The sequence below is a fragment of the Rhinoderma darwinii genome, assembly GCF_050947455.1.
Source record: "Rhinoderma darwinii isolate aRhiDar2 chromosome 2 unlocalized genomic scaffold, aRhiDar2.hap1 SUPER_2_unloc_30, whole genome shotgun sequence".
In the NCBI taxonomy this organism is placed as follows: Eukaryota; Metazoa; Chordata; class Amphibia; order Anura; family Rhinodermatidae; genus Rhinoderma; species Rhinoderma darwinii.
Genome location: NW_027461697.1, coordinates 25,774 through 51,447, shown reverse-complemented (window position 1 = coordinate 51,447; position 25,674 = coordinate 25,774). Strand labels below are relative to the sequence as shown.

At 50.2% G+C, this 25,674-nt stretch overlaps 10 pseudogenes; all 10 read left to right on the top strand.

Annotated features, from left to right (window-relative positions):
* Nucleotides 1-216: 216 nt before the first annotated feature.
* Nucleotides 217-335, top strand: LOC142676413 (5S ribosomal RNA; annotated as a pseudogene).
* A 67-nt stretch (nucleotides 336-402) lies between these two features.
* On the top strand, nucleotides 403-521 carry LOC142676436 (5S ribosomal RNA; annotated as a pseudogene).
* Nucleotides 522-588: 67 nt separating this feature from the next.
* On the top strand, nucleotides 589-707 carry LOC142676615 (5S ribosomal RNA; annotated as a pseudogene).
* Nucleotides 708-774: 67 nt separating this feature from the next.
* Nucleotides 775-893, top strand: LOC142676957 (5S ribosomal RNA; annotated as a pseudogene).
* A 67-nt stretch (nucleotides 894-960) lies between these two features.
* Nucleotides 961-1,079, top strand: LOC142676507 (5S ribosomal RNA; annotated as a pseudogene).
* A 67-nt stretch (nucleotides 1,080-1,146) lies between these two features.
* LOC142676682 (5S ribosomal RNA) lies at nucleotides 1,147-1,265 on the top strand (annotated as a pseudogene).
* Nucleotides 1,266-1,332: 67 nt separating this feature from the next.
* On the top strand, nucleotides 1,333-1,451 carry LOC142676620 (5S ribosomal RNA; annotated as a pseudogene).
* Nucleotides 1,452-1,518: 67 nt separating this feature from the next.
* Nucleotides 1,519-1,637, top strand: LOC142676712 (5S ribosomal RNA; annotated as a pseudogene).
* A 67-nt stretch (nucleotides 1,638-1,704) lies between these two features.
* On the top strand, nucleotides 1,705-1,822 carry LOC142676449 (5S ribosomal RNA; annotated as a pseudogene).
* A 67-nt stretch (nucleotides 1,823-1,889) lies between these two features.
* On the top strand, nucleotides 1,890-2,008 carry LOC142676866 (5S ribosomal RNA; annotated as a pseudogene).
* Nucleotides 2,009-25,674: the final 23,666 nt, after the last annotated feature.

Genomic DNA, 25,674 nt, shown 5'->3' with positions numbered 1-25,674 from the left:
TAAATAGGGCTATGGATTAAAGCATTTAACGTCAATGGCCATTCTAAGCTGAATGTGCCTGCTGTCGTCAGAACGCAGAAGTTACACAGCTTAAGGCCTCGCTAGTACCAGTGTGGCAGACTGTCTGGGAATCCGTGGTGCGGTTTAATTTTTATTATGTCGTTTAGATTTTCTTTCACAATCGATTAAACAGGACTACGGATTAAAGCATTTAATGTCAATGGCCATTCTAAGCTGAATGTCCCTGCTCTCGTCAGATCGCAGAAGTTACACAGCTTAAGTCCTTGCTAGTACCAGTGTGGGAGACTGTCTGGGAATCCGTGGTGCAGTAGACTTTTTATTATGTTGTTTAGATTTTGTTTCACAATAGATTAAATAGGACTATGGATTAAGGCTTTTAATGTCAATGGCAATTCTAAGCTGAATGTGCCTGCTCTCGTCAGATCGCAGAAGTTACACAGCCTAAGGCCTCGCTAGTACCAGTGTGGGAGACTGTCTGGGAATCCGTGGTGCGGTTGAATTTTTATTATGTCGTTTAGATTTTGTTTCACAATCGATTAAAAAGGACTATGGATTAAAGCATTTAATGTCAATGGCCATTCTAAGCTGAATATATCTGCTCTCGTCAGATCGCAGAAGTTACACAGCTTAAGGCCTCGCTAGTACCAGTGTGGGAGACTGTCTGGGAATCCGTGGTGCGGTTGACTTTTTATTATGTCGTTTAGATTTTGTTTCACAATCGATTAAAAAGGACTATGGATTAAAGCATTTAATGTCAATGGCCATTCTAAGCTGAATGTGCCTGCTCTCGTTAGATCGCAGAAGTTACACAGCTTAACGCCTCGCTAGTACCAGTGTGGGAGACTGCCTGGGAATCCGTGGTGCGGTTGACTTTTTATTATGTCGTTTAGATTTAGTTTCATAATAGATTAAATAGGACTATGGATTAAAGCATTTAACATCAAAGGCCATTCTAAGCTGAATGTGCCTGCACTCGTCAGATCGCAGAAGTTACACAGCTTAAGGCCTCGCTAGTACCAGTGTGGGAGACTGTCTGGGAATCCGTGGTGCAGTTGAATTTTTACTATGTCGTTTAGATTTTGTTTCACAATCGATTAAAAAGGACTATGGATTAAAGCATTTAATGTCAATGGCCATTCTAAGCTGAATGTCCCTGCTCTCGTCAGATCGCAGAAGTTACACAGCTAAAGGCCTCGCTAGTACCAGTGTGGGAGACTGTCTGGGAATCCGTGGTGCGGTTGACTTTTTATTATGTCGTTTAGATTCTGTTTCACAATCGATTAAAAAGGACTATGGATTAAAGCATTTAATGTCAATGGCCATTCTAAGCTGAATGTGCCTGCTCTCGTCAGATCGCAGAAGTTACACAGCTTAAGGCCTTGCTAGTACCAGTGTGGGAGACTGTCTGGGAATCCGTGGTGCGGTTGACTTTTTATTATGTCGTTTAGATTTTGTTTCACAATCGATTAAAAAGGACTATGGATTAAAGCATTTAATGTCAATGGCCATTCTAAACTGAATGTGCCTGCTCTCGTCAGATCGCAGAAGTTACACAGCTTAAGGCCTCGCTAGTACCAGTGTGGGAGACTGTCTGGGAATCCGTGGTGCGGTTGACTTTTTATTATGTGGTTTAGATTTTGTTTCACAATCGATTAAAAAGGACTATGGATTAAAGCATTTAATGTCAATGCCATTCTAAGCTGAATGTGCCTGCTCTCGTCAGATCGCAGAAGTTACACGGCTTAAGGCCTCTCTAGTACCAGTGTGGGAGACTGTCTGGGAATCCGTGGTGCAGTTGACTTTTTATTATGTCGTTTAGATTTTGTTTCACAATCGATTAAAAAGGACTATGGATTAAAGCATTTAATGTCAATGGCCATTCTAAGTTGAATGTGCCTGCTCTCATCAGATCGCAGAAGTTACACAGCTTAAGGCCTCGCTAGTACCAGTGTGGGAGACTGTCTGGGAATCCGTGGTGAGGTTGACTTTTTATTATGTCGTTTAGATTTTGTTTCACAATAGATTAAATAGGACTATGGATTAAAGTGGGAGGGGAATCACTTCCCAGCAGTGCTCTATCAAGTGGAGATGGCAACAAATCGTCGGGGGCGGCGGCTGTTCAGGACTGCTCACCTCGCCACTCCTGGCGTTCACGCACGCCAGCAAGCCTTAGTCCGGTAATCCGGATTTGCTTGGCTTGGCCTGTCCGGAGCATCTAAGGGACCTGATTTCGGTGCCGCAGGAGGTTTAATCCGGAGGTCTTTCGCAAGCTGAACGTGGAGTGCTTATTCTGCTAGTTGGCGGCAGTGGGAGGACTGGGTGAGAGGTTTAGGTGATGTCAGCTCAGATCAAGACAGGTTAGTGGCCTTATTGTATTGTTTGGGGGATGCTTATGAGGCAGGGTTTTCCGTGGCTAAGGTCAATCATTTTGTATCTGCACTGACCTTTGGTTTTAAGTTGCGGGGTTTACCTGATGTGATCAATGAATTTTCGGTTGGGCAGGCTTTAAAAGGTTTGCAGTGCGTCAGGGCGGAATTAGATCAGAGGCGGCCCATGTCGTTTACTCTCCTCCTGGTGAGGATGCCCCTTGGGCGCATCTGTTGAGTTAGTCTGTAGTTCATCTTTTAAGGTTCAGCTGTTTCGCCTAGCGTTTTCCCTCACATTTTTTGGAGCGCTTAGATTGGGTGAATTGGTTTCTCCTAGTACTTCGCGGGCGGGTGGCCTGAGGCAAAAGGATGAACGTCTGTTCGAAGATAGATTGGAATTGTTTCTACGGTGGTCCAAGACGGACCAATTGGGTCGCGGTAAGCGGATAGTGTAGTTTGCTCTCCCGGGGTCGGCTGTGTGTCCTGTCAGTTGCATGCTTGTTTTTAGGCCGCAGGGGACATGAATTACCTTTGCTCTGTCATGAGAATGGAACGTATTTGTCCAGGTACCAGTTTTGCGCAGTGTTTAAAAAATGCTTAGCCGAGGTCGGAGTTAGTTTCGCCCATTACGCTTCTTATTCGTTTCGCAATGGTGCGGCGATCAAGGCCGCGCGTTTGGGGCTGGACGAAGCGGGGGTGTGTCGCATTGGGCGTTGGGAGTCCGACAGGTTTCGTACTTACATCCGCCCACATTTGTTATAATATAATGTTTAATTGTTTGTGTTTGCTGGGTTTGTATGGCGGTGAGTTGTGCTGTTGTGGTCGTGGTGAATCGGCTTACGTTTGTGCATGCCTGTTTTTTTCTTTTCGTGCCTGGTGTGGCTGTTAGGGCACTCATACGTGCATTGGGGCACCCTGAGGGCGGATGTCCGCCCTGATGGTCGCCAGCTCCGAAAACCGCGACATGACGCGGTCCTGCATTGACTGGGGTTTAGAGGTATGTTAGGGAGCCGGGTATTGCCCAAATTCCGCACATACTCGCAACTGAACCGGGTTACAGAGGTCCTGGTGTTACACGTGGGCGGGGACGATTTGGGCATACGCCCATTTCGTGAGCTGGTACGGGACATTATTCATGATCTTTTTTTTTGCCAATAAAGTTTTTGTCTAATTTTTAGAAAAGAACAAAACCGAACGGGGAGAATACTCAACATGAGGATCTCCTCGTCACACATAGACATAGAATATCACATACAAAACAAAACATCACAGGGCTTTGTAGCTAATCCAGTATAATAGACAGCCCCCTCCTAACCACACCCCTAACTCCTTAACTCCTTCCCTTCCTAACATCCCTGATCATGGTGGCCTCCCCCTATGGCATTCTGCCGGGTCCAGCCTGTACTTGATCAGGGGACTGTAGAGTGCGTACACTCCTACCGGGGGGGGAAGTGGCTTCACCTACTCACCTTCCCCATTAATGGCCATACCTTTTCCCAAACCCCCTGTCCCTCTAATAAGACTCAGACACTTGGGTTGGATAAATTTGGCCACAGCAGCCATTTTATTTACAAACAAACATCAAGAACAACAATTTACAAATAATAATAACAATGGAAGGGGAGTCCTTGGAGCTACAAAAGTCTGTCACGAAACAGCCCACCTGCATAGTATTTTACTCCCAGCCGTCACCCTACTGGCTCAGGGGCACCGTTATACCTGCAGTTGGCTGACCTCAACCGCAACCACTCCCCGGGACACCACCCAGCGGGAGCCCAAATTGACCACTCCCCGGGACACCACCCAGCGGGAGCCCTAATTGACCACTCCTCGGGACACCACCCAGCAGGAGCCCAAATTGAGCAGACTACCAACCATAATAAATTGGGGAGGGACCATACCCCCTATGAATCCCCCCCCCCCCCACAGTAATTTACCACCAACTCCAAGGACCCCCAATCCGCCACACGAACATACTTAGACACCTTTAAGTATGCGAGCCCCCACCCAACGAGAGGGCCCTTTCGATACCTTCCTGCAGGCGCAGAGTCCACAGGTCGATCCCCACGGCCGTCAGGTGCACACCATCACCTAGCCAATAATTACCCTGGCCATCCTCGAAGTCATAATGACGCACGAAGACCCCCCCATTTCTCACCACGAAACCCGAAACTGCCCGATTAACCTTAACCCTGGCTTTATTCAACCGCTGCACCGATCTAGCATGCCGCCAAACCTTCCGCGGGACAATCTCTGACCACACCACCTTAATAGCCGGGAAAACGGACCATAACCTGAGTAGATCGTATTTTATATCCCTGATCAATTCCCGAAAAGGACGACTACCCAAATCGTTACCCCCGACATGTAACACCAAGACATCCGGGGCCCTGTCCATCAGCGCAAACCGATGCACGTCCGGCAACACCCGACTCCACAGCATCCCCCTACTCCCCAGCCACCGCACGACTACATCCTCCCGCCGAAAACCCAACTGCCGCCCGTCTGGACGAACATCCGCCCGCTCCGCCCCCCAATGAACGTAGGAATGCCCGACGATCCACACCAATCGGCCCGCGGGTCCTGAAAAATAAAACCACTGATTAACAAAACGAGTAAGGATGCAAGCGAAACATGGAGGAGGAGAGAAAAACGATGAGGGGAGCCGGAGGGAGTGTAGAGAAGGAGGGATTACGACTGGACTATCATATAAACTGAGGGCGCACATACAGCTGGAAGCGGCGGGAATCCCATCGACCTATCTGCTTTACCACTTCCTCACCCAACCCCCATGCCACCGCCTCCGTCGCTGCCCCAATCCGAAAAGAATGGGGGGAAAACAACGCCTCCTCCAGTCCCAACTTCCGCAGACACCTACGAAAAACCCACGTAAACTGATACCGGGACATAAAGGACCCATCCTCATGACACAACAACTGTCCCCTACGCACCGTTGAGACCTCTCTGAAACCCGCAAAGCAGGCGACCGGGCACATCCTGACCCCCTTGGCCACCCCCAACACCACTCTCTTACCCCGACCCCCTTGATCCGTCTTAGACCGCCGGATCCAGAATTCCACACTCCGATCCGTTACCAACACATCTTCCATTCTCAACCCCCCAGGTCTCCTTGTGCTGGGAGCCACCAGCTCCCCGACCCTCAGGGCCCCAAAAAATGCCCACGAGAATGCCAACCTATACAGGGTCACCTCGTAGCTGGAAAAACAAATGTCACACAACACCCCCCACAACTGTTCCAACAACATAAACGACACAGGGCGCCGCCGATCCGGCAACATCCTCCCTCTCCTGTACCCCCTCAGGGCCTGGCCAACCAAAAAACTTTTTGTAACATCCGTGTACCCCCGGACCTTAAAACCAAAAGCCAGGGCTGCCACAAAACGATTCACCTTGGACACTGACCAGCCCGCGATAGAGACTTGCCCCAGAAAAACTAACAACGCCACCACCCGATCCTCATCCGTCACTACACCCTCCAGAACTGCCAACCAACTGTCCCACTCCCGCCACGCCGAATCATAAGCAGCCCAAGTACCCTGCGCAAGCGAAGCCTGAATCAAACCTCCTGCGGCTCGTAACCCAGCCCCCACAACCATTCCGGGCAAGCGATCCCGTCCTCCTCCGCGTCCGGAGCCACCATCCTGAACCGCTCCCACTGCAAGCGAGAAAGAGAATCTGCGATGTCATTTTTGATCCCTGGCACATGAACCGCCACAACCCAAGCGTTCAAAGACAAGCAACGTAAAACAAGGTGCCTCAAAAGCCGGACGACCGGGGGGGATGACGCTGACACGTTGTTAATGGCCCCCACTACGCCCAAGTTGTCACAATGGAACCGTACCTTGCTGTCCCGAAACCTCTCACTCCAAATTTCCACCGCCACTACTATGGGAAACAGCTCTAGGAATGCCAGGTTCTTCACCAAACCCAACTCCGCCCATTCCTCAGGCCACCGCGCCGCGCACCACTGACCCTTGCAGTAAGCCCCAAATCCCACGCCCCCCGCAGCATCTGTAAACAGCTCCCAATCCACGCTGTCAACCACCGGGGCCATGATCAAGGACCTCCCATTATAACGATGCAAAAACTCAAACCAAACTGCCAAATCTGCCCTCAGCGTCTGTGTCAGACGAATGAAATGATGAGGGGCTGTCACCCCAGCCGTCGCTCCCGACAGCCGCCTGCTGAAAATCCGGCCCATGGGCATAATCCTGCAAGCAAAGTTAAGCTTACCCAATAATGACTGTAAAGCACGTAACGTGATCTTACGCAAATGTCTAGCCCGGTCCACCTCCGCCCGTAACGCTACCAATTTATCTTCCGGGAGCCGACACTCCATCCTCAAAGAATCAATGGTGATTCCTAAAAAGACCAGACAGGAGCTAGGTCCCTCCGTTTTGTCCTGGGCCAAAGGCACACCGAACCTCTTTGCCACCCACTCTATCGTGTTCAACAACGTAGCACAAACCGAAGACCCGCCTGGACCAACACACAGGAAATCATCCAAGTAATGTATGACCGATGAGACCCCCGCAACCTCACAAACCACCCACTCCAGGAAAGAACTAAAAGCCTCAAAATAGGCACAGGAAATAGAACACCCCATAGGGAGGCAGCGATCCACAAAATAAGCCCCGTCCCAATAACATCCTAACAGCCGTATGCTGTCAGGATGCACAGGGAGGAGGCGAAAGGCCGACTCAATATCCGTTTTTGCCATTAATGCACCCACACCATAGCGGCGCACCCACGCAACTGCCGCATCAAACGACGTGTAAGCCACCGAGCAAAGTTCCGGAGAAATCCCATCATTAACCGATCGCCCCCTCGGGTAAGATAAATGATGTATGAGCCTAAACTTATTCGGCTCCTTCTTAGGCACCACCCCCAGTGGTGACACCACCAGCTCTGGTAAAGGGCAACTCTCAAACGGACCTGCCATGCGCCCCAACTCCACCTCCTTCCGCAACTTATCCCCTACTACCCCTGGATACTGCAACGCTGAACGCAAACTACGCAAGGTAAACGGCACCTTGTGAGCAGGGGCAGGGATCCGGAAACCAACCCGAAAACCATCCAACAACAAACTTGCCCTGGACCTATCAGGGTACCTATTTAGAAAGGGCTCCATGTCTTCCCACCTCACCGGTGTCCGGCCCTTGACTAGCGCCCCCGGCCCCTCGTCCTTTTCCCTTCCGAAAACATTTAACCGCTCCGTGAGAGATCCCCCCGCAGTAGGAGCAGCTATGTTTGAACTTACAACCCGATCCGAACTTACACTGGCCCTCATTAAACTGCCAGCAGAACCCGGATTTTCCTCCTGCCCCCCCTGCTCCCCCCCCCCGAAGGCAATGAGGGGCCGGCCACCCCGGCCCCACCCCCTTGAAAGGACTGGCCAAAACGCACTGGAGCCATGACCCGCAACCATAACCCTATGTCTTTGTTATCCCACCTAATGTCAGGTCTCACTGCCTTCCGCTGCCGGAACTGCTCATCATAGCGCAGCCACGTCTGCCCGCCGTAAACTCGATGAGCCTCTCCGATAGCATCCATATAACAGAAGAGGCCCGAACAATGTTCCGGCGTCTTCTGTCCAATGACGCTTGCCAAAATAGCAAAAGCCTGCAACCAATTAACAAAAGTTTGGGGAATCAATCGATACCGACGTTTTTCCTCCTTCTCCTTCTTGCTTTCCAACCACTTCCCTTTATCTAAATTGAACTTCTCCAACGGCAACAATGAAAAAATTTCCACATATTCATCCCTCCATATCTTTTCCCTTACTTCCGGTTTCAGATGCGCCCCCAATGGGCCCTCAAAACAAACATAGACCTCGCCCTTCGCCTTATCGTCCAACCGCACCTCATCCACTGCCACATCTATTTCTGTCTGCACCGACACTGCCACGCCCGATTCCCTAGACACTACCCCAGCTCCCCATAGCGTGCTATCCACCACTGCAGGCCCCGACGGCCCCACCCAAGCTGCAACCGGGGATGGAGAACCTATCGCCCCCCCTCCGCATCGCGCCAAAAGGTCACGCACACAACACAACAATTCCTGAATCTCACCCCCACCACCCGTACTTCCTGTAATCCCCCCGCTACACCCCGGCAATCCCGTAGGCAAAAGTGAACCCCCACCCCCTACCCCTGGGGACCGAAATACAGCAGGCAATGAAAAAGTAGGAGACAGCGACTCACCGGGCTGCGCAGGTGCTGTGTCCCCACCAGCCGGGGCGAAGGATCCATCCAGACGTCCCTCTTGGTCACCGAACTCACGGTCGTCCACTTCATCCTGCCCAGACGGGCCAGGACAAGCGCCGCATGCATGACATCCCCGACCTTCTGATGGAGCGCTCCGTAACTGCGCCGATGAACTGGGCCTCTCCGCCCGTCTGTTGGGGGGCTCGACCACCCTGCGGCCCGCAGGTAGCCGCCCTCCTGCCCGCCGTGTCACCACCGACCGTGGCACACGCCTGGAATTGGTTGCATCATCCTGGGTACAGGTGGGCCGCCCGACTGGAGCATCGCCAGCACGGCCCACCGCAAGTCCTGGGTCCCGTCGTCTGGAGGCAGAGGGAGGTCCCGGATGCATGGGCGCCTGCCCTACCACCTCCGCTGAGCCAGGCCGGCTTCCAGGATTCCTCTCAGACCAGGCCGTCCTGCTCACGGCAGCCGAGCGAGGGGCCCGGCCTGGAGGGTCCCTCGTGGGGCTCCTTACCCTGCGCCTGGCTCGTGGCATCACTTCCGGGCTCAACCTCTCCGGAGGCCTCGTGCGACGTGACCGCCGCCGGGGAGGAGAGGACGGCACCGCCTGCGCCCCAGATCCAAACACGGCCGCGTCCTTCGTACTCGCCCCTGAACCAGGGGGCTCCCCATCTTCCTCTCCTCGTCCGCTCACCGCCGAGCTCGGAGCCCCAGACAGCGGGCCGGAAAGCCCCAGCCCCTCCGCTAGCCAGGCCATGCCTCGTTCTGCTACTGCTGCCCGGAGCTGGGTAAGTAGTGCATCCATTGTCAAATCCTGGACAAGCTTCCCTGTGCTGCTACAAGCTTCCCTGTGCTGTTACTAAAGATGGCGACGCCTTTCCCTCTCCTACCCTTAAGTAAACTGACCTCGCCCCCCTCACATCCGCCCCCTCCTAACCACACCCCTAACTCCTTAACTCCTTCCCTTCCTAACATCCCTGATCATGGTGGCCTCCCCCTATGGCATTCTGCCGGGTCCAGCCTGTACTTTTTATTTGCACTTGGTGTTACACTTTTCAGTAGGATTTGTACCTTATTCTTAGCTGATTACCTGTAACAGCTTCTACTCGCAGAAATATTCACAGATACCATGTTTATCTGACAAGTACCTCAAACCAATTTTTTCCTACTCTGGTTTGTTTTACCTGGGAAGGTCTCTTCTCTTCGTGGGAGGCGGGTATGATGATTAGGTTGGAACCGGTTTGCCAGAACTGTTCTGTAGGCAAATGAAATAGCTCTAACAGAATTTAGCAGCAACATCTGTAAAACCTGGGACATACCAATTAGATCTTACCAAATCGATCCTTGCAGTCTTGGGGAATATGTGAGGTCACATACCATCAATGCAAGTGCCATCAAGAGTGCATTGGGTGCTACTGGTTTACCTTCCTTTATCCGTTCACATTCTGTTAGAATCTGGTTTTCACGCCTTTCGCTCCCAGTTGGACACTTCCTGTGGAGAACAATCTTTTTCATCGCATAATCATTAATTGACCTTAATCAGATAATTCAGTTGAAGAAAAACATTACCAATGACATATTTATGATAAACATTCACATTTGGCAGTAACTAAAAGTGATACGCACAAACTGATTTTTCTTTTTACAGTGAAGGAAATAAGTATTTGATCCCATGCTGATTTTGTACGTTTGCCCACTGTCAAAGACATGAACCGCCTAGAATTTTTAGGCTAGGTTAATTTTACCAGTGAGAGATAGATTATATATATATATATATATATATATATATATATATATATATAAAAAGAAAATCACATTGTCAAAATTATATATATTTATTTGCATTGTGCACAGAGAAATAAGTATTTGATCCCCTACCAACCATTAAGAGTTCAGCCTCGTCCAGACCAGTTACACGCTCCAAATCAACTTGGTGCCTGCATTAAAGACAGCTGTCTTAAATGGTCACCTGTATAAAAGACTCCTGTCCACAGACTCAATTAATCAGTCTGACTCTAACCTCTGCAACATGGGCAAGACCAAAGAGCTTTCTAAGGATATCAGGGACAAGATCATAGACCTGCACAAGGCTGGAATGGGCTACAAAACCATAAGTAAGGCGCTGGGTGAGAAGGAGACAACTGTTGGTGCAATAGTAAGAAAATGGAAGGCATACAAAATGACTGTCAATCGACATCAATCTGGGGCTCCATGCAAAATCTCACCTCGTGGGGTATCCTTGATCCGGAGGAAGGTGAGAGCTCAGCCAAAAAGTACACGGGGGGAACTTGTTAATGATCTCAAGGCAGCTGGGACCACAGTAACCAAGAAAACCATTGGTAACACATTACGCCGTAATGGATTCAAATCCTGCAGTGCCCGCAAGGTCCCCCTACTCAAGAAGGCACATGTACAGGCCCGTCTGAAGTTTGCAAATGAACATCTGGATGATTCTGAGAGTGATTGGGAGAAGGTGCTGTGGTCAGATGAGACTAAAATTGAGCTCTTTGGCATTAACTCAACTCGCCGTGTTTGGAGGAAGAGAAATGCTGCCTATGACCCAAAGAACACCGTCCCCACTGTCAAGCATGGAGGTGGAAACATTATGTTTTGGGGGTGTTTCTCTGCTAAGGGCACAGGACTACTTCACTGCATCAATGGGAGAATGGATGGAGCCATGTAGCGTCAAATCCTGAGTGACAACCTCCTTCCCTCCACCAGGACATTAAAAATGGCTCGCGGCTGGGTCTTCCAGCACGACAATGACCCGAAACATACAGCCAAGGCAACAAAGGAGTGGCTCAAAAAGAAGCACATTAAGGTCATGGAGTGGCCTAGCCAGTCTCCAGACCTTAATCCCATCGATAACTTATGGAGGGAGCTGAAGATCCGAGTTGCCAAGCGACAGCCTCGAAATCTTAATGATTTACAGATGATCTGCAAAGAGGAGTGGGCCAAAATTCCATCTAACATGTATGCAAACCTTATCATCAACTACAAAAAACGTCTGAGTGCTGTGCTTGCCAACAAGGGTTTTGCCACCAAGTACTAAGTCTTGTTTGCCAAAGGGATCAAATACTTATTTCTCTGTGCACAATGCAAATAAATATATATAATTTTGACTATGTGATTTTCTTTTTTTTTATATATATAATCTATTTCTCACTGGTAAAATTAACCTAGCCTAAAAATTCTAGACTGTTCATGTCTTTGACAGTGGGCAAACTTACAAAATCAGCAAGGGATCAAATACTTATTTCCTTCACTGTATGCCAAAAAGAAACAAAGCGTACAAAAGGGGAGTCCAGAAACAATGGAACTGGGAGTAGGAGAGAAGGGGAAGAGGGTGGTAAGGGTAAATCTTTGGGGCAGCGACATAGTCATCCAATTGGGCCCATGTTAGGTAGAATCAGTCTAACATTACTCACTGAGGCAAACTTCTTTAATACGAGTGTGTAGTTTACTTCTAGAAGGAACCATGTTACACATCCTGTGGGAGGAAATAAGACATTTTGCCGCTGTGTGGAGGAGTAGCCTAGAAGGGATCACTCAAGTTTGGCAATGGGGAACATTAAGCTGAGTATGTCCAGTATACTGAGATCATGAGATAATAGGGTCTTGACCCTAAAAGGGGATCTAATTGTACAGTCCCAAAATATAGGGCGGAGAGTGCCCACGTCACTATTTCAGTTTGAAATAGAAGGGAAAAGCATGTGGAGAGGAGCTGGTGTGTAGTACCAATACATTCAAATCTTATATTGGAGAGGATTTAGCTGCAGGAGAACAGGTAATCTGCCATAGCAATGGGTAAAGTTCTCTGCCTAGATATGCCACCCATTTGCACATGTTGTGATGTTTGATAGAAGTATTATTTGTAGGGGTATATAAAATACCATACATTTCTGTTATGAGGTCTTTTGCGGAGGGGCTTCATTACCAAAGCCGCTTAAACACCGTGGGTATAGAAAATTAAGTGTCATTGTGGAGGGAAAGGGCATAGTGTTTGACTCGTTCTATCTCCATTGGCAGGTTTTATTGGGAGTAATCATAAATCTAGGATCACTGCGGCACGGTCTGACCAGGAAACTGGACCAATGTCTGCAGAGGCAGAAAGTTTAAATCCAGGGCGATTTGCAAAAAGGAAATCAAAACGAGTATGTGTAGAGTGAGGGTGAGTATAAAAAGTATATTATTGTAGCCTCCATCGCCGCGGGCCGTCGGGTTCACTCACCTCCCGACGCCCGTAGCCATGTATCCGTGAGCGCTGGTCTCCGTCTCCCTCCTAGGAGACGCCAGCGCTCATTTCCGCTCCGTTCGGCTGTGTCCCGTAGGTTGCGCGCGCACGCTCGCGCCCGGCCTTAAAGGGCCAGCGCGCGCAAATAGGAAATAGTCATCATCATCAACTGCCACGATTTCCTGGTCTATAAGAAGGCCCCTGGCCTTCTAATCCTTGCCTGAGCATTGTTAGTTTTCCCAGTCTGTCTTGAAAATGGTCCCTTAGTGTTTCCCGTTCCAATTGTTACCAGTGCCTTGTTACCCGTTCCTGCTTCCCGTGCTGTGCCTTAGTATCGAGCCACGTCCTGTGTCATCTGCCACGTCCGGAGGAATCCGCCATGTCCTGTGTCATCTGCCACGTCTGGAGGAATCCGCCACGTCCCGTGTCTTCTGCCACGCCCGGAGGAGTCCGCCACGTCTGGCGCAACTTGCGGATCCTGTGTAATCCGCCACGTTTGGCGCCATCTGCTGCACCCATCTCATCTGTGCCAGAGCTGCAGCCACCATCTGGACAATTCAGGTACTCTTGTGCAGGACATTGTATTTCTGGGGTGTCCTGTTGTTTGGCCAGCTGCATCCCCGCTGCGGCGGTACGGCCTAGTGGGTCAACTAACCCGCTCCGTGACAGTATGCTAAGGCCATGGACCCCGCTGGTCAACCTGAGACTTTGACGACACAAGCCATGCTGGCCGAGATGGAGGATCTCCAGTCACGACAAGACCAGCTCCTCCTGTCGGTGCTGCTCCAACCACAGTCATCACCGCACCCATTCCTGCGGTTCCGCCTGCTACACTTCCTGTCTGTACCGGTACCAACCCCCTGTATTTCTTGCCACTACCTCCACGCTATGACGGAGATAAGAGGTCCTGCAGGGGATTTTTGAATCAGTGCATGATCCATTTCAGACTACATGCCAGGTCCTTCTGTTCGGATGACGTCCGGATCGCTTTCATCATCTCTCTCCTTACTGGCAAAGCCCTGGCATGGGCTAATCCTCTGTGGGAACATCAGGGACCAGAGACCCGGGACTTGCAGTGCTTCCTACAGACCTTCCGCTCGATCTTTGAGGAGCCTGGGAGAGTTTCTTCGGCTGCTGCATCCTTGCTAACCCTACACCAGGGAGACCTCTCCGTGGGCGAGTATGCCATCCAGTTCCGTATTCTGGCTGCTGAATTGACCTGGAACAACGAGGCTTTGGTGGCTACATTTTGGCAGGGACTGTCTTCAGGTATCAAGGACGAGCTGGCTGCTCGCGATCTGAGATCTACCCTGGACGATCTTATCTTACTCACCTCCCGAGTTGACATGAGGATCCGGGAACGTTCCCAAGAGGTTCTCCGGGCGAGAGAACTTCCCAGGCTGGATTCTGCTATCCCGCAATCCCCCTCAGTCATTCCACCAGAGGATTCGATGCAGAGGAATTATGTCAAGTTGTCTACCCAGGAGAGTCAATGCAAACGCACTTCTGGACTTTGTCTGTATTGCGGCCGTGGAGGCCATATTGTGCGTCTGTGTCCCCAGAAGCCAGAGAGACCCCCTTGCCTAGGATTGTTGGAGAGACAACCCTAGGTGGAACGGAACCTAACAGAGAATTCGGTTCCAAATTGACTATTCCTGTGACCCTAGTATCCGGCGACAGGACGCATCAAGTCTCTGCCTATCTTGACTCTGGCTCTGCTGCAAATTTCATCCAGAATGAGCTAGTGGATCATCTTCAGTTGCCCACAGTCCCCCTGAGACATCTTTGGCTGTTGCCTCAGTTAATGGACTGCCTCTGCCTGATCCCATCATTTCTAAGACCAAGCCGTTGAAGCTCCAGGTTGGAGTCCTGCATTTCGAATTAATTTCTTTGCTTGTTTTGCCCAAGGCCATCAACCCTGTTCTGCTGGGCCTGCCTTGGCTTCGACTACATGCCCCAGTCCTGGACTGGAATTCTGGAGAGGTTCTCCAATGGGGCTCCAAGTGCCATGGTCGTTGTCTGTTGCAGATGCATCCTGTCAAGCCTTCTCTGCATCAGTCGTTGGCGGGACTGCCTCCCCAATTTGCTCAGTATGCAGATGTTTTCAGCAAAAGGGAGGCTGAGACGCTGCCTCCACATCGGACTTATGACTGCCCCATTGAACTGGTTCCTAATGCCTCTCTCCCCCGTGGACGGGTATATCCTCTCTCCTTGCCAGAGTCTCTATCCATGTCGGCCTATATCAAGGAGAATCTGGAGAGGGGTTTCATACGAAAGTCTTCCTCCCCGGCCGGGGCTGGATTCTTCTTCGTTAAAAAGAGGGACGGATCCCTTCGTCCCTGCATTGACTACAGGGGCCTCAACCTGATCACAGTCAAGAACAAATACCCGTTGCCACTCCTTTCTGAGCTGTTTGCATACGAGGAGCCAAAAAATGTTCTAAGCTAGACCTGCGGGGGGCTTACAATCTAGTCCGGATTCGCCTGGGTGATGAATGGAAGATGGCTTTTAACACCCGGGACGGGCACTACGAATACCTGGTGATGCCCTTCAGACTGTGTAACGCTCCCGCAGTGTTTCAGGAGTTCGTTAACGATATCTTCCGAGATCTACTCTATGTCTGTGTTGTGGTTTATCTCTATGATATTTTGATTTTCTCCCCAGATCAGACGACTCATCGGAGGCATGTCCGTCAGGTTCTACTACGATTAAGGGAGAATCATTTATACGCCAAGCTGGAGAAGTGCGTCTTTGAGAGGAATTCTCTGCCCTTCCTGGGCTACATCATCTCAGATCAAGGCCTCAAGATGGATCCTGAGAAAGTGAAAGCTGTCCTGGAGTGGCCACGTCCTCAAGGCTTAAGGGCCATACAGCGGTTCCTGGGATTCGTGTAATGGCGGGGATAGGGAAACAGACAAGTGAGCCCTAATCTACCCGCCACTCAGTCCCTGTCTACTTGCAACGACCCGCCCTAGGTGACGGGGTATAACTGGGCGACGGTCCGTACACTCAATAGGTGCACGACAGACAAACAGACAAGGGTACAAGGAAGCAAGGGAAAAGGGGAAGTTGCCCACGGAACACCGTGAGCAACAAGCAAGGTGAACGAGCCGAGTCAAACCAGGAGATGAGCGAGGTACAAATACGCAGAGCAGAAGAGTAGTCAGAAAAGCCAAGGTCAATCACAAGCAGAGGATAAGTAGTTCAAGAAGCTGCAGCAGGGCCAGGAAACCAACAGAGAAGAATCACAAGCAAGGAGGAACAGGAAAGGCAGGTAAAAATAGACAGAGGGCGGGAGCTAGCTCTGTGCGGCCAGGCTGTGATAGGCTCTCCCACTCCTAAGCCTGCCATCCTGAGTGGTGGAAGATGGAGTCAGTCTCGCAGACATAGAAGCAGGTGCAGACTGATTACCTATGGGCGTTGACACAGAAGCTGTGTCTGGCAGATGCTTTACATTCGCCAATTTCTACCGGCAGGTTATTCCTAACTTCTCTTCTCTGACGGCCCCCATCTCGTCCCTACCAAGAAAGGTGTGAACGCCAAAGTATGGACTCCAGAGGCAGAGTCCGCATTTATTAACCTCTAGAGAGCCTTCACTTCAGCCTCGATCCTCCATCATCCTGACGTATCTCGGCAGTTCTCTCTGGAAGTGGACGCTTCCTCTGTTGGTGCAGGTGCACTTCTGTTCCACAGGAGCTCCAAAGGAAAGGCAGTGATATGTGGCTTCTACTCAAGACTGTTTTCTTCTGCTGAGTGCAATTACTCCATTGGAGATCGGGAGCTACTGGCCATCAAATTGGCCCTGCAGGAGTGGAGACATCTTCTAGAGGGCGCTGTTCACCCCATCCTGATCTTCACTGACCTCAAGAACCTCACCTACCTTCAGTCTGCACAACGACTGAATCCCCGTCAAGCCAGGTGGTCGCTGTTTTTCACCCTTTTCGAATTTCTACTCCACTACCGTCCCGCGGACAAGAATGTGAGGGCCGATGCCCTGTCCAGATCGTTTGAGACGGAAGACACGGTGGAGTCCCTTCAGACTATCATAGACCCGTCCTGCGTTGTCAACGCTTATCCTCTGCAGATTAGAGACATCCCTCCTGGGAGGACGTTTGTTCGGTTGACAGACAGGAGAAGAATTCTCCGCTGGGGACACAGTTCTAAACTGGCTGGGCACGCTGGTGTCCGTAAAACCCGAGACCTGATTGCTCGTCACTTCTGGTGGCCCACGCTACCTAAAGATGTTCTGGACTTTGTCTCTGCTTGCACGGTGTGTGCCTCTAACAAAGTGACTCACTCCAAGCCTGCCGGCCTGCTTCAACCTCTGCCTGTACCCAATGGACTTCGTCACAGATCTTCCTCCCTCAGCAGGATGCAACACCATCTGGGTGTTGGTGGACCAGTTCTCTAAGATGGCACATTTTATCCCGCTGACCGGCCTACCTTCTGCTCCTCGTCTGGCGAGTCTCTTCATTCTACACATCTATCGCTTGCATGGCCTGCCTCTTCACATCGTGTCAGATCGGGGTGTTCAGTTTACGTCAAAGTTCTGGAGAGCCCTCTGTAAACTCCTGGATGTGAATTTGGACTTTTCCTCAGCCTATCACCCCCAGTCCAATGGGCAAGTCGAAAGGATCAACCAGATCATGGAGAATTATCTCCGCCACTTCATCTCTTCACAGCACGATTACTGGGTACAGCTTCTTCCATGGGCCGAGTTTCATACAACAACCACACAAGTGAGTCCACCACTTCCACTCCATTTCACATCGTGTACATTCAACAACCCAGAGTCCCTCTTCCTGTGTCGACTTCATCTAAGGTACCCGCTGCTGACTCTGCATATGGGGACTTCCTGCAAATCTGGGAACAGACCCGGTCCTCTATTTTTCTGGCGGTAGATCGCATGAAGCGAAAGGCAGATACTAGGAGAAGAGAGCCGCCTCGGTATCTTCCGGGGACTAAAGTTTGGCTGTCCTCTCGGAACATTCGCTTGAGGGTGCCTTCATACAAGTTTGCCCCCAGGTTCTTTCGAGATCCTGCAACAGATCAACCCTGTCTCCTATAAGCTGCGGCTGCCTCCTACCCTCAGAATCCCTAACTCCTTCCATGTGTCCCTCCTGAAACCAGTGGTCCTGAACCGCTACAGCAAGACTTCTAGTTCCACAGTTGCCCCCAGTGGTCCTTCTGATGTATTCGAGGTAAAAGAGATCCTGGACTGCAAAAGGGTAGGAGGAAGGACTTTCTATTTGGTGGACTGGAAAGGGTGAGGTCCTGGGAGCCAGAAGAGAACCTCAGCGCTCCTGCTCTTATAAAAAAATTCCTCTCTCGCTCTGGCCCCAAGAAGAGGGGGCGTAAGAGGGGGGATACTGTAGCATCCATGGCCGCGGGCCGTCGGGTTCACTCACCTCCCGACGCCCGCAGCCATGGATCCGTGAGCGCTGGTCCCCGTCTCCCTCCTAGGAGATGCCAGCGCTCACTTCCGCTCCGTTCGGCTGTGTCCCGTAGGGTGCACGCGCACGCTCGCGCCCGGCCTTAAAGGGCCAGCGCGCGCAAATAGGAAATCGTCATCATCATCAACTGCCACGATTTCCTGGTCTATAAGAAGGCCCCTGGCCTTCTAATCCTTGCCTGAGCGTTGTTAGTTTTCCCAGTCTGTCTTGCAAATGGTCCCTTAGTGTTTCCCGTTCCAATTGTAACCCGTGCCTTGTTACCCGTTCCTGTTTCCCGTGCTGTGCCTTAGTATCGAGTCGAGTTACATCCTGTGTCATCTGCCACATCCGGAGGAATCCACCACGTCCTGTGTCATCTGCCACGTCCGGAGGCTCGTGTCATCCGCCACGTTTGGTGCCACCTGCTGCACCAATCTCATCTGTGCCAGAGCTGCGGCCACCATCTGGACTATTCAGGTACCCTTGTGCTGGACTTTGTATTTCTGGGGTGTCCTGTTGTTTTCCCAGCTGCCTCCCCGCTGCGGCGGTACGGCCTAGTGGGTCCACTAACCCGCTCCGTGACAATTATCATATTAGAAATACGCTATATGTCACATAGCCCATGTCGACGTCAATGTTCCATCTAAGTCTTGGCAGCTGCTGAGCGGGGCAGTTAGGTAGCAGGGCAAGTCTCCATTAATGGTGGGCGATCTGATGACCAAAAGTAATACCCCCAGTAAACACTAATATAGCTTACTAAATAAGAGAATAAGAAAACTTATTTTAAATTAGTTTAATTACTTTTTTAAATACTATACTATTACAAGTCCAGCAGTAAAATAGACAACGGTTATAAACACCAGTTTTAGGAATCAATGAAATAATCCCTCTTACACCACTGTCCCTGTAGATAGCGCCACACAGCCCCCTGTAGATAGCGCCACACAGACCGCCTGTAGATAGCGCCACACAGACCCCATGTAGATAGCGCCACGCCCCCTCCCTGTAGATAGCGCCACACAGCCATCCTTTAGATAGTGCCACACAGCCCCCTGTGGATAGTGCCACACACAGCCCCCTGTAGATAGTGCCACACAGCCCTCCTGTAGATAGCGCTGCACAGCCCCATGTAGATAGCGCCATGCAGCCCCCTTTGGATAGCACCACACAGCCCCCTTTAGATAATGCCATACAACCCCCTTGTATATACTGCTGTACAGCAATCCCTATATAGTGCCACACAGCAATTCCCCTGTAGTACAACAGGGACATTAATGTGTTAAATTGCTTGCTGCATATTGTTACAATGTTATATGGCTTGACCCAGAGTGCTGGGTGTGGCTCAGTCAGTGTATTGCCTAGCTGGAGAATGAGGGTATGTTCACATGCACTGTTTTCAGATGTAATTCGGGCGTTTTACTCCTCTAATTACGCCTGAAAAAAACGGCACCATTACGCCTACAAACATCTGCCCATTGCTTTCAATGTGTTTTACGATGTTCTGTTCCCACGAGGTGTTATTTTGTGCGTCACTGTCAAAAGACGGAGCGTAAAAAGACGCCCACGTCAAAGAAGTGAATGTCACTTCTTGGGACGTTTTTGGAGCTGTCTTTTATTTACTCCAATGAAAAACAGCTCCAATAACGTCCGTAAAACACGCTGTGAAAAACGCGAGTAGTTACAAAAACGTATGAAAATCAGGAGCTATTTTCAGGCGAAAACAGCTCCGTAATTTCAGAAGTATTTTGCTACTGCATGTGAACATACCCTAAAGCAGCATCCTGAAGTCTGGGCCTGATAACCTGTGTCATACACTACATTTTGGCGATGAGGATGGCTAGATTGCTTGATTTACCAGCAATTGGACCTTTCGATGTGTCTGGGGACCACACTAGTTTGTCACAGCGGAGGGACAAATGGAAGAAAGTATTTAACTTCTATGTTGCAGCCACAGGAGTGACTGCACCTGCACAGAAAAGAGCATTGCTGTTGCATCTAGCAGGACCAGAAGTAAAGCACAAGAGGAGAATGTAAAAGTAAATAGTATGGCTACAGATGCAGAGACTGCATCAGATTGTGAGTTTATTTTCTCACTGTGCTCACTGGAGGCTGGGAGATTAACCATTAAGATTGGTGACACAGACTTTAAAGTATTGATTAATTCTGGAGCTACTTGCAATGTTATGGACTTAGCTTCTTGGGACATTCTGAAAAGCAGAGAAAATCACATTAAGTTGTGCAGCACCAACAAGCAGATTTATACGTATGGCTTCAGTAATCCACTGCAGCTTAAAGGCAAATTCTACACCTCTGTCCAAACACATGGGAATGGGTCTGCATTGCGGACTGAATTCTTTGTTGTTGATGGAAAAGGTTCCCCTCTTCTTGGCCACAAAACAGCTATGGAGCTAGGGGTACTAAGGATTGGCCCTGATGCAAACAATGCAGAGATCAACATGCGGTCTCATTCTAAAACATAAATTGAAGAAACTTAAAGACTGTTTTTCTGGGTTTGGAAAGTTGAAGGTTTTTCAGTTAGAGCTTCACATTGACCCTGCCGTTGCACAGCCAACACGCAGACTCCCATACAGGCTGTACCGCCTTGACGGTATGGCAGCTGGCCAACAGGACACAGGACAAAGTCCATAGTTCATTAGGTGTGTCAGGTCCGTATTTCACACCAAATAACCACCTCTGTAAATTGAAAGCTGAAGGCATGCCTGGAAAGAAGTACACCACACAGAGTAATGTTGGTAGACATTCCCTCCCTCAGCCAGGAGGAAGACTGAAACTCTTTATTCAGAACAAAGAAACACAGAAATAGACACATGCCTCCTCCCCAGAGATGTGGGAGTGCCCAAGCCCCCACCGGTTTCACAGCTGTAAGTTCTCAGACTCACTCTTCTTGCATTCCAGGGGGCGGTGTCTTCCATAGGTGTGTCCGACATGAACAAAGAACTTGTTATATATATCAGTATATTACACAAAGAACTGAAATGTATATACATATGTGTGAGGATAATATTTTTCAAACAATATACATGGTAATGATCCCTGACAGGTGTACCTGTGGTAACTTGCAGACAGTAGCTGGAAGGCTCAGATGCGACTTTGGCAGCAGGCAGGCACCAGGCTTGGTATAGCGGAGCAGGCGTAGACTCAGCGCAGCACGACTCCAATACTCTATGGCACTTGGACCAGGATAACACGGGATACAGGTTACAGGAAGCAGGAACGGGAACACTGGGAACTGGAAGACACTTAAGGGGCCATTTGCATAGACGAACATAGGTAACAACAACAAAGCTCAGGCAAGGCAGAAAGTGGCAGGGCTCTTCTTATAGTCCAGGATCATGGCCTAATTAATTAACAGATTCAGGTGCGCGCGCTGCCCTATAAGACTGGGCATGACCGTGCACGCACACCCTGCGGGACACAGCAGGGTGAAGCGGAAGTGAGCACTGGCGTCTCCTGAGGAGGAGATGTGGGCCCCGGCTCACTGGATCATGGCTGTGGCTGTCAGGGGGTGAGTAAATCTGACAGTCCGCGGCCATGGCTGTTACAGTATCTCTCCTCTTACACCACCTCCTCTTAGGGCCAGAACGGGAGAGAAACTTCTTCAGGAGGGTAGGAGCATTGAGGTTCTCCTCTGGCTCCCAGGACCTCTCTTCAGGACCAAACCCCTTCCAATCCACCAAATAATAAGTTCTTCCTCCTACTCTCTTGGTGTCCAAGATCTCCATAACCTTGAAGGTATCTGAAGAACCGCTGGAAGCCACTGCATGGCTAGGAATCTTGGCATAGCTGTTCAGGACCACCGGCTTCAAGAGGGAGACATGGAAGGATCTTGAGGGTAGGAGGCAGCTGAAGCTTGCAGGAGACAGGATTAATCTGCTGTAGGATCTCGAAGGGTCCGAGGAACCTGGGAGCAAACTTGTATGATGGCACTCTCTGTCGGATATTCCTGGAGGACAGCCAGACCTTGGTGCCTGGGAGAAATTGAGGAGGTTCTCTTCTACTTGTGTCTGCCTTCCGTTTCATGCGGTCAACCACCAGCAGAATGGAGGATCGAGTCTGCTTCCAGATCTGCAGGAAGTCCCTAAAAGCAGAATCAGCTGCTGGTTCCTCGGACATAATGGATGCCGGGAGAGGAATTTATGGGTGTTGGCCGTAGACAAGGAAGAATGGTGTGGTTCTTGTGGACTCGCTAGTATGATTATTGTACGAGAACTCATCCCACGGAAGAAGCTGCACCCGGTCATCATGCTGCTTGGATATGAAGTGGTGTAGGTAGTTCTCCAAGATCTGATTGATCCTCTCGGCTTGACCATTGGACTGAGGATGGTAGGCTGAGGAAAAGTCCAATCTTACATTGAGGAGTTTACAGAGGGCTCTCCTGAACCTAGAGGTGAACTGGACCCCCCGATCAGACACAATATGCCACGGAAATCCATGCAGGTGGAAGATGTGTTGGATGAAGAGGTTGGCCAGTCGAGGAACAGGAGGAAGACCAGTCAGCGGAACGAAGTGGGCCATCTTTGAAAATCGGTCCACCACCATCCAGACAATACTGCATCCCGCAGAGGGGGGCAGATCCGTAACAAAGTCCATTACTATATGCTGCCAGGAAACATTAGGCACAGGCAGCGGTTGGAGCAAGCCAGCAGGTTTGGAGTGAGCGACCTTGTTAACTGCACACATCAAGCAGGAAGAAACAAATTCCATGATGTCTTTGGGTAGCGTGGGCCACCATAAATGACGGGTAATCAGGCCTCAGGTCCTACGGGTCTGCCCTGGCTTCGACTACATACCCCAGTTCTAGACTGGAATTCCGGAGAGATATTGGGCCGTCTGGAGATAGGTGAGATTCCTGTGGTCTGTGAAAATCAGGATGGGATGATCTGAAATTAAGTTATCATCAAGATAAACCACAACCCAAACATAGAGGAGATCCTGGAAGATGTCATTGACGAATTATTGGAAGACCGCGGGGGCGTTACATAGGCATCACCAAATATTCATAGTGCCTGTCTCTGGTGTTGAATGCCATCTTCCACCCGTCACCTCAGCTAATCCGAATTAGGTTGTAAGCCCCAGGCAGATCTAGTTTGAATTTTTTTTTAGCTCCACATATGCGGTCAAAAAGTTCAGAAATCAATGGCAACGGATATCTATTCTTGACCGTGATCTGATTGAGACCCCGATAGTCGATACACGATCGCAGAGAACCGTTCTTTTTCTTGACAAAGAAGAACCTGCCGGGGAAGAGGACTTCCATATGAAACCTCTTTCCAGATTCTCCTTAATGTAGGCGGACATGGACTGAGTCTCTGGCAAGGAGAGAGGGTATACCCTACCATGGGGAAAAGAGGCATCAGGAATCAGCTCGGTAGGACAGTCATACGCCCGATGTGGAGGCAGCGCCTCCGCCTCCTTCTTGCTGAAGACATCCGAAAACATGGCATAATGAGGAGCCAATCCCGTCAAGGACTGAGGATGAGGAGACGGAACCGGATGGATCTGCCCTAGGCAGTGGTCAAGGCATTTGGGACCCCATTGGAGAACCTCTCCGCAATTCCAGTCTAGAACTGGGGTATGTAGTCGGAGCCAGGGCAGACCCAGTAGTACAGGATTGACGGCCTTGGGTAGAACAAGGAATGATTTGAGTTCTGTATGAAGAGCTCCAGGCTCCTCAAGCATAGTACGAAATGTCCAGAGGAATCCCTCGAAGTCACGGGTCTCTGGTCGCTGTCGTTTCCTGATCGGATTCGCCCACGCTAGGGCCCTGTCAGTGAGGAGGGAAACAATAAAGGCAACCTTGGCGCCATCAGACGGAAACGCTCTGGCATGTAGAGAGAAGTGGATCTTGCACCAATTGAGAAACCCTCTGCAGGTACCCACGTCTCCGTTATACCAAGGTGGTAGTGGTAGCGAGAATCGGGTATCAACACTGGTGCAGACAGGAGGTGTTGTAGGAGGATCAGTCGGAGCAGGAGCTGAGGCGGCTGCATCTTGTGCATCTAGCCGCTGTGCAATGGAGTTCACTGCCAGGAGGAGTTGGTCTTGACGTGAACGCAGATCTCGTAGGTCTGCCTGCACCGCTTGAGACAACAACATAGTCTTAGGCGGACCAGCAGGGTCCATGGCCTGAGCTTACTGTCCTGTAGGTTATGTGGACCCACTGGGCCGTACCGCCTTGGCGGTAAGGCAGCTGGCCAACAGGACACAGGACAAAGTTTATAGTTCAATAGGTGTTCCTATGGTAACTTTCAGGCAGTAGCTGGACAGGCTCAGACGGGACTTTGGCAGAAGGCAGGCACCAGGCTTGGTGTAGCGGAGCAGGCGTAGACTCAGCGCAGCATGACTCCAATACGCTAAGGCACTTGGACCAGGATAACACGGGATACAGGTTACAGGAAGTAGGAACGGGAACACTGGAAACTGGAAGACACTTAAGGGGCCATTTGCATAGACGAACATAGGTAACGACAACAAAGCTTAGGCAAGGCAGAAAAGGGCAAGGCCCTTCTTATAGTCCAGGATCATGGCCTAACTAATTAACAGATTCAGGTGCGCCCGCTGGCCCTTTAAGACCGGGTACGAGCATGCGTGTGCACCCTACGGGACACAGGAGAGCGAAGTGGAAGTGAGTGCTGGTGTCTCCTGAGGAGGAGATGCGGGCCAGCGCTCACAGGACCATGGCTGCGACCGTCAGGGGGTGAGTAAACCTGACGGTCCGCGGCCATGGGCGTTACAGAGGTGATATATGTTACAGAGGTGATATATTCTCCTCGATCAAAACCATCAGCCAGAATTGAAAGGTGGGTTCTTCGTCTTTTACCATATCGCTTTAAAGTGAGATACCGACCAGGGCTTACAAATGCAACAGATGCGCTTTCAAGATTGTCCCAAGCTTCAGCACAATCTCATAACCTAGCAGAGGAATATATTCGTTTTGTTGCTGCTAAGGCAATTCCCCATGCATTGACACCACATGTGGTCAAAGAATTTTCAGCAGTAGGCCCTGAAATTTCACAGTTGAGAAAATGTATAAGGCAAGATACATGGAGTCATTGTGATTATGCCTATAAAAGTGTTAAACATGAGCTTACTATTGCAGGACAATTAATTCTGCGAGGAAACCATATCCTGCTGCCTCAAAATTTACGACAACAAATTCTACAATTAGCCCATGAGAGACATCACCGGGTACGTGAGACTGTTTGGTGGCCAGGAATTGATAAGGATGTGGAACGTATGGTCTCCTTATGTCGAGCCTGTCAGCTAATGGGCAGCAAACCCAAACCAGAACCAGTCACACATACAGTTTTACCTAATGGCCCATGGGAAGAGCTGGCTATTGATCTGTGTGATATCCCATCTGGACACCA